The 6,000-nt window shown below is 37.7% G+C and overlaps 1 protein-coding gene across 1 annotated transcript in view; it reads right to left on the reverse strand.

Annotated features, from left to right (window-relative positions):
* The window catches only part of IRAG2 (inositol 1,4,5-triphosphate receptor associated 2), a 77,438-nt gene extending 73,882 nt beyond the window's left edge, over positions 1-3,556 (reverse strand). Inside the window, exon 1 of the mRNA XM_036236849.1 lies at positions 3,432-3,556. The gene's annotated coding sequence lies outside the window, so the exon portion shown is untranslated. The remainder of the gene's footprint in view (positions 1-3,431) is intronic.
* Positions 3,557-6,000: the final 2,444 nt, after the last annotated feature.

Here is a 6,000-nt window from a genome sequence, read left to right on the forward strand (position 1 = left end):
GGCTCACTTGCAGGCCTTTGTGAATGAGCCGGGTTCATGTACCTACCACATAAAACCCGCATTTCTATTTGCTTTTCCAAGGCATTTTTCTCCTCCTACCATCTGTTTTCTAAACTTTCATGACTCACTTAAGTGAGCTCTGCTCCACAGTTTCTAAACTAAATCTCATCAAGAGTACACTTAAGACACTAATTCTTCAAGAGCTAACAAAACTTTACAAGATTAACTTGTTTTGCTTTTTCTAATGTAGAGCAGAACATTTGTGGGGGTTCGATAAGTAAGATGTGATGATAAAATATTTCAAAATTTATGCTACCCACTCCATATATGGCCTGGAAACATCTCCTGTCTGTCCTGCCCAAACTTCTTTTTTAGTTTTAGATCCTGGTAGAAAAGTTTAGTTTCAATCTGCCATAACACTTAAAAATACAAGTCTAACTTGTTTTATGCAATAACTGTCTTTGGAAAAGTACTAACTGAAAATTAAAAATTGAAAGTTAATTCTACCAGTAAAACCAGTTGCTTGGAGTCTCTTAAAAGAATTTTCTTATTTATCCATTTTAATTGACTGAATATTTACTACATATAGATAGTACACCCATAGACATCTCAATGGCAAGGATTTCTTTTTAAGTTTTCTGAATCTTAGTGGCATTCCATATCATTCATTCCTTTAGGCATTCAACCAATATTAATCAAGTATCTACAAGTACTAAACCTTGTACAGATACTGGAGGTACAAAGATGAGGAAAACAGAGTATCTGTTCTCCTAAAACTTGTAGTCTGTGAAAGATACAAATATGAACGAGTTAGCCACTAGAATCTCCAGATTAGATCCAGGATGCCCAATAAAGTTTGAATTTCAGATAAACAATGGCTAATTTTTTAATAAGAGTGTGTCACAAAAGTTGCACAGGAAAAATATATTAAAACATTATTTGTTGTTTATTTGATGTTCAAATTTCACTGGGCATCTGTTATTTTTATTAGCTAAATCTAGCATTCTTAAAGCCTACAGATAAACAAATAATTACACTCTAGGAAAAAAGGTGCCAGGGGCTATGAGAACATATAATAGGGGGTTATTCTAGTTTGGAAGTGAGAACAGAGAAAAATCGGGGGGCATCAATTATGCATCGTGCACTGTGCATAATACTATACATATTGTTTGCTAAATCCATGGTTATAAACAGAAAATTAAAAAGTGAAACCATAATTATGCTATAGGAATTTCCATTTGTGTTCACATTTGCTAACTGTAATGTAAAATATTATTAGAGATTATCCAAACCAACTATTTCACTAATCTTATTTCTTCATTTCTCCTATTGATTGAACTATGCTTCATTGTTTTGTTTCTAGAATCTGAGTCCCATTATTAATATCATTTGAATTGCCTTGTTGTATATAGTAAAAGTTCTTGTATCAATACTTTTCAACCACCTCCTTGAATCAAAACTATAAAGCAATAATTAAACGTCTCTTACAGCTGCATGGCAGGCAGCACCTATAAAACAAGTGTGATTTGTTTCTTACCTAAAGTTAGGTTATTTCTTATTCAGTTTGCACCAGTGATGTAACTGCAGAGTTCAACACTAACCTCTAAGACTTTTGCATTCTTTAATGAGACTTATAGGTCTTCTACAATTGTTCTGACTTCCTAAAGCTGTTATCAATAGGTTAGAATAAATTCACCATATATAATATAAATAATAAAACAATATTTCAAATTCTTAGGAATTTACAAACAACATAAGGGTATAATTTTTGTTTTTCAATATCTATATTCTTCAATTACTAAGAAACAGTTGAATTTCTTTGTAAAGAAAGACAGAAGATCTTCAGAGATACAAAGTAACATCTTTGAAAAAATTAGCAGATTTCAGGGTGATTCAAAAAGCTCTTTAGAAAGCCTTCTGAAGCAAACTCTGACTCCAAAAAGATTGTTAGCAATGGAATCAACTTTCTCTTACCAACCATTTAGATTTTCTCCTCCTTTACTCATAGTTATTTCTTAAACATTGAACTTAAAAACTTTAGATCAAGTAGCTTATTTTAACAATCTTTCAATATTTAATTATGTAAGCCAGGCAAAATTTTCATCTGGTTCCCACTTGGTTTAATTAAACCCTTAATGTATATAAAAATTTAATATAGATAAGTGTACAGGCATATCTCGGAGATACTGTGCGGATTTGGGAATGTTTCAGACCACAGCAATAAAGCGAGTCGTGATCTTTCTGTGGGTGGTGGTGGGTTCTGCCTTCAATTTGTAGAAAACACAACATCGGTGAAGTGCAATGAAATAAAGTGCAATAAAACCAGATATGCCTGTACATGTACATAGGTAAACAAAGGGTTCCTTTTGCCAAAAACTCCCTTCATTAACAATTAGATGCCAGTAAACTCTTCACTGAAACATAAAAAGAACCATCTGTTCACTGAGGTGTTCCCAGAAAACTCATCTGTAGCCAGCCCAGTGGGAGGGCAGAGCATGGTTTTCTACTTAACCAATAAACTTTATATTTACCAAATTACAGTGTTTTGTAACTCTTTGTAACTTATACTTAATATGTGATAAAATTATAACCCTTATTTTTCCCTTTCCTCTCTAGGATAGGGAACTTCAGCTGTAAAATGATTTGCAACCCACAAGTCCTGGACTAAGTAATGCTCGGCGAGGCTGCCATCTGCAAACCCTTTTGATTACTAATAAACGCAAGCTGGTATAGAATGAAACTCTCTCCTCCCACCATTCCCTTAACCTTGTTATAATAAGCTGTGGCTGGGTCACACTAAACTTATTATAAACATCTCACATTGAAACAATTTCTGAAAAAGCAGTCACACATATGCCTCTGAAAACTGACTATGTCCTTCTGTTTCAGTTCTTATTATATAAAGTCTGATTTTCTTCTTAGAATTCAGGAGAAAACCTATGATAAATCTCCCAACTCCAAAGAACTCAGGCACTCCCACATTATTGCCCACAAAACCACATAACCAATTTCCACTAATACACATTCCAAATGACCAAGGCTGGAAACCACAATTCAGGACTTCGGTATCCAAAAACCTCTTTGAAAACAATTCTGGGATTTGCTTGTGGTGAAGGCACATTTCTGGGGAAACTCGCTGTATCACTTTCAACTACCCATCTTTTTTCCCTGTTTTTTGTTTTTTTTTCAGTGTTTTGGTTTTATCCCTAGATTTAAAGTTTCAGCGAACTCTGTTGAGCACCCAATACAGCCTGATGTTGCAGGTTTGTCTCACTTGCTACAAGGACTTTGAATTTGGGGTTGCCCTAAAGGGACAACACAGCAAGTGCATCTGGGATTATTTCTCCCTGTTCAGGGCAGGACTTTTTTGACCTTAGATGACTAAGGGCCATAGCATCAACTAAAATTTATTTACTTGGGGAAAAACTCACCACCTTATTTTCACTTCACCGCACCAGCAAGTACTCCAAGAACCGTCTTCCGAAAACTGGGAAGTGGTGGGGGTGGGAGTGGGGGCTGGAGCTGCAGGATCAGGTGACCGGGTGGAGCTAACTTCTACAGGGTGGTGTGGAGTGAAGTCAGGCTGGAGAAGCGGGAAGCCACTGATCAGCTACACCTGCCTCTTCGGTTCTAGCCAAGATCGTGAGAGTCCGGGCGCCACCGCAAAGACGCATGGGAGGAATGAGGAAGACTGACCGCTTTGCGTGCATCCACGCCATTTGGGAATACCCTCCGCCATGTGATAACAACAAAATTAAGATCGCTCAGAATATACTCTCTCTTTCATCAGGATGGAGGAAAAGTCACTTTTTAAGTTAGACTTCATACATTTCTATTGGGCAAAGTGCTGTATGCTTTCTAAAACATTAATGCTGTTCATCATTATGTCTTTTATGGGACCATATATGGTTTGGGAAACTCTGCATATTAATTATGGAAAAAGCAATAATTAGGCCTTTAAAGAAGTACATGAGTGGAACATTGAGCTCCAGGGGAGGTCAGGATAGGGTAAGCTCAATGTGCTTTGAGAAGCCTTTATAAAATAGATGGGATGTAAGCTGGGCTTTAATAAGATGTTTTGGAAAGTTAGGGGCTTGGAGAAATCTGGGAGGCAGGTGGCGAGAGACAAAGAATAAGCACAGTGGTGAGACTAAACTTGTTTTGGCAGCACTGCGTCAACAGTCTGATGGAAGCAAGATAGGGGGAGGTTGTGGACTAGTGAAAAAATATGTAAGTTTTCATTGGTGGGATACAAGCAGATTCAGAAATGAATGAGATCTTCCATAATGAAGTTTGCCATCCAAGGAAATTACATTCAACTGGGATAAACATCTTAGAAACAGAACAAAACCTACCACGAAACAAAAAAGCAAACCAGGATCAGGGTTCTAAACACACAGCTAAAAGCGTCATCCCTGGAACTGGAATTTTGTTCTCAAACTGGCAGTTTTACCTACTGTCTAAGGGACTTCTCTGGCCAGACCACTCAGGTCCCTAATCACAAGCTTCATAAGCCTTAGCACCAGTGATTTCCTACTTCTCCCTATTTTCTCTTTCCCCAGCTCCTCCAAGGATTTTTGGACCATCTAGACTTTATGTTTCTATTCCTGTGGGTCATCATTTCTGCCACCAGGTGAGTAGGAAGGACTGTAGTAGTTAAGATTTGGGGCTCTAGATTGAAATGACCTGAGTTCAAATCCGAGCTCTGCCCTTACTAGTGCTGTGACCTTAGACAATTTATTTAACTCTCTGTGCCTCAGTTTCTACATCAGCAAAATTGCATCAATACCATGCGTTTGCTGCAAGAATGAAATGATGCAATTTCTGAGACTCTTAATTTATTCAGATATTAAATGTCCTCTTAAAGCGCAAAATAGTGCCCAGAGAGAAATGACCAGTTAACTCATTTCTCTCATTAGTCTTGCTCTGTTTAATTTCCCAGCAAATGAACTATTATAACATCCATGCTTGTGATCTCCTTCTTATCAATTTACAGATACCGAAACTAGCAACACCCAGAGAGTTTTCCCTCTAGTCATAAAGGAAGAAGCTGTCTGCAGAGCCAGAAATAATATTCAAGTTCTGAATCCACTAGACCATGTCGCCTGTCTGACAAATTGTACTCTTACTTCCTGGTCCAATTAAGTGTATCACACCTAATGTTTCTCAGAGCAGTGAAAGAAATAACCTGAATAAATTCCAACAGCTCTACAATGAATTGAATGAACATGTTATCTCATCACTCATTAACTGATTGCCTTGTGCTGACTCAGCCCCTGGATGGCACTTGTCCTGAAGGCAGCCAGAAAGGCACAGTCTCCACTGGAGCAGCTTCTCCACCCCCAGACAAAGGCTTCCTTAACAGGGGAGTAGACAAAGGGACAAAATGCAGGCTTTACAAAGAGAACCCCAAGATGGGGCTTTGGGTGTTGGATACACTGTAGGTAGAAGCGGTAACATGTTGTTTACTGGGCAAGTCATTCCCCTTAAAGCTTATTAACTAGACAGGCCCCTGGTATTGCCAGACCTGAAAGCAGTCGTCTGTCTTATCATCAGTAGAGAACCTCTAAGGGACCTCACCCCAGTCTTCAGAATAACATGTCAAAGAAATGAAATCCCAACATGTAAAAAAAAAAAAAAAAAATCTGTTTAAATCTCTAACATGTTGTTAGACATGAACCAGTAGCTGGCTCGCTGGGATTAATCTCCTCTAGTCGATCCAGGGAGAGGGTGAGGGGCCCTATCAGAAAAAAGAAAACCAGACAGTGGAATCTCTCTTTAGTATAGGCATGGCCAAACATAACATACATGTTTTTTTTTTTTTTCCCGAAACCCACTCTATGTAAAATGCACTGTTTCTTATAATATATTCCATTGTACTCTTACTGTCTAGGGATCACTGTCATTAAATTGCTTTCCAAACTAAACTTTAAGAAGCAAATGCGGAGTCTTCGGGAAGCCAATTTTTATAAATACACTGTTTCAGAAAAAAAGATATTG

This window comes from Rousettus aegyptiacus, unplaced genomic scaffold (genome assembly GCF_014176215.1).
Source record: "Rousettus aegyptiacus isolate mRouAeg1 unplaced genomic scaffold, mRouAeg1.p scaffold_m13_p_2, whole genome shotgun sequence".
In the NCBI taxonomy this organism is placed as follows: Eukaryota; Metazoa; Chordata; class Mammalia; order Chiroptera; family Pteropodidae; genus Rousettus; species Rousettus aegyptiacus.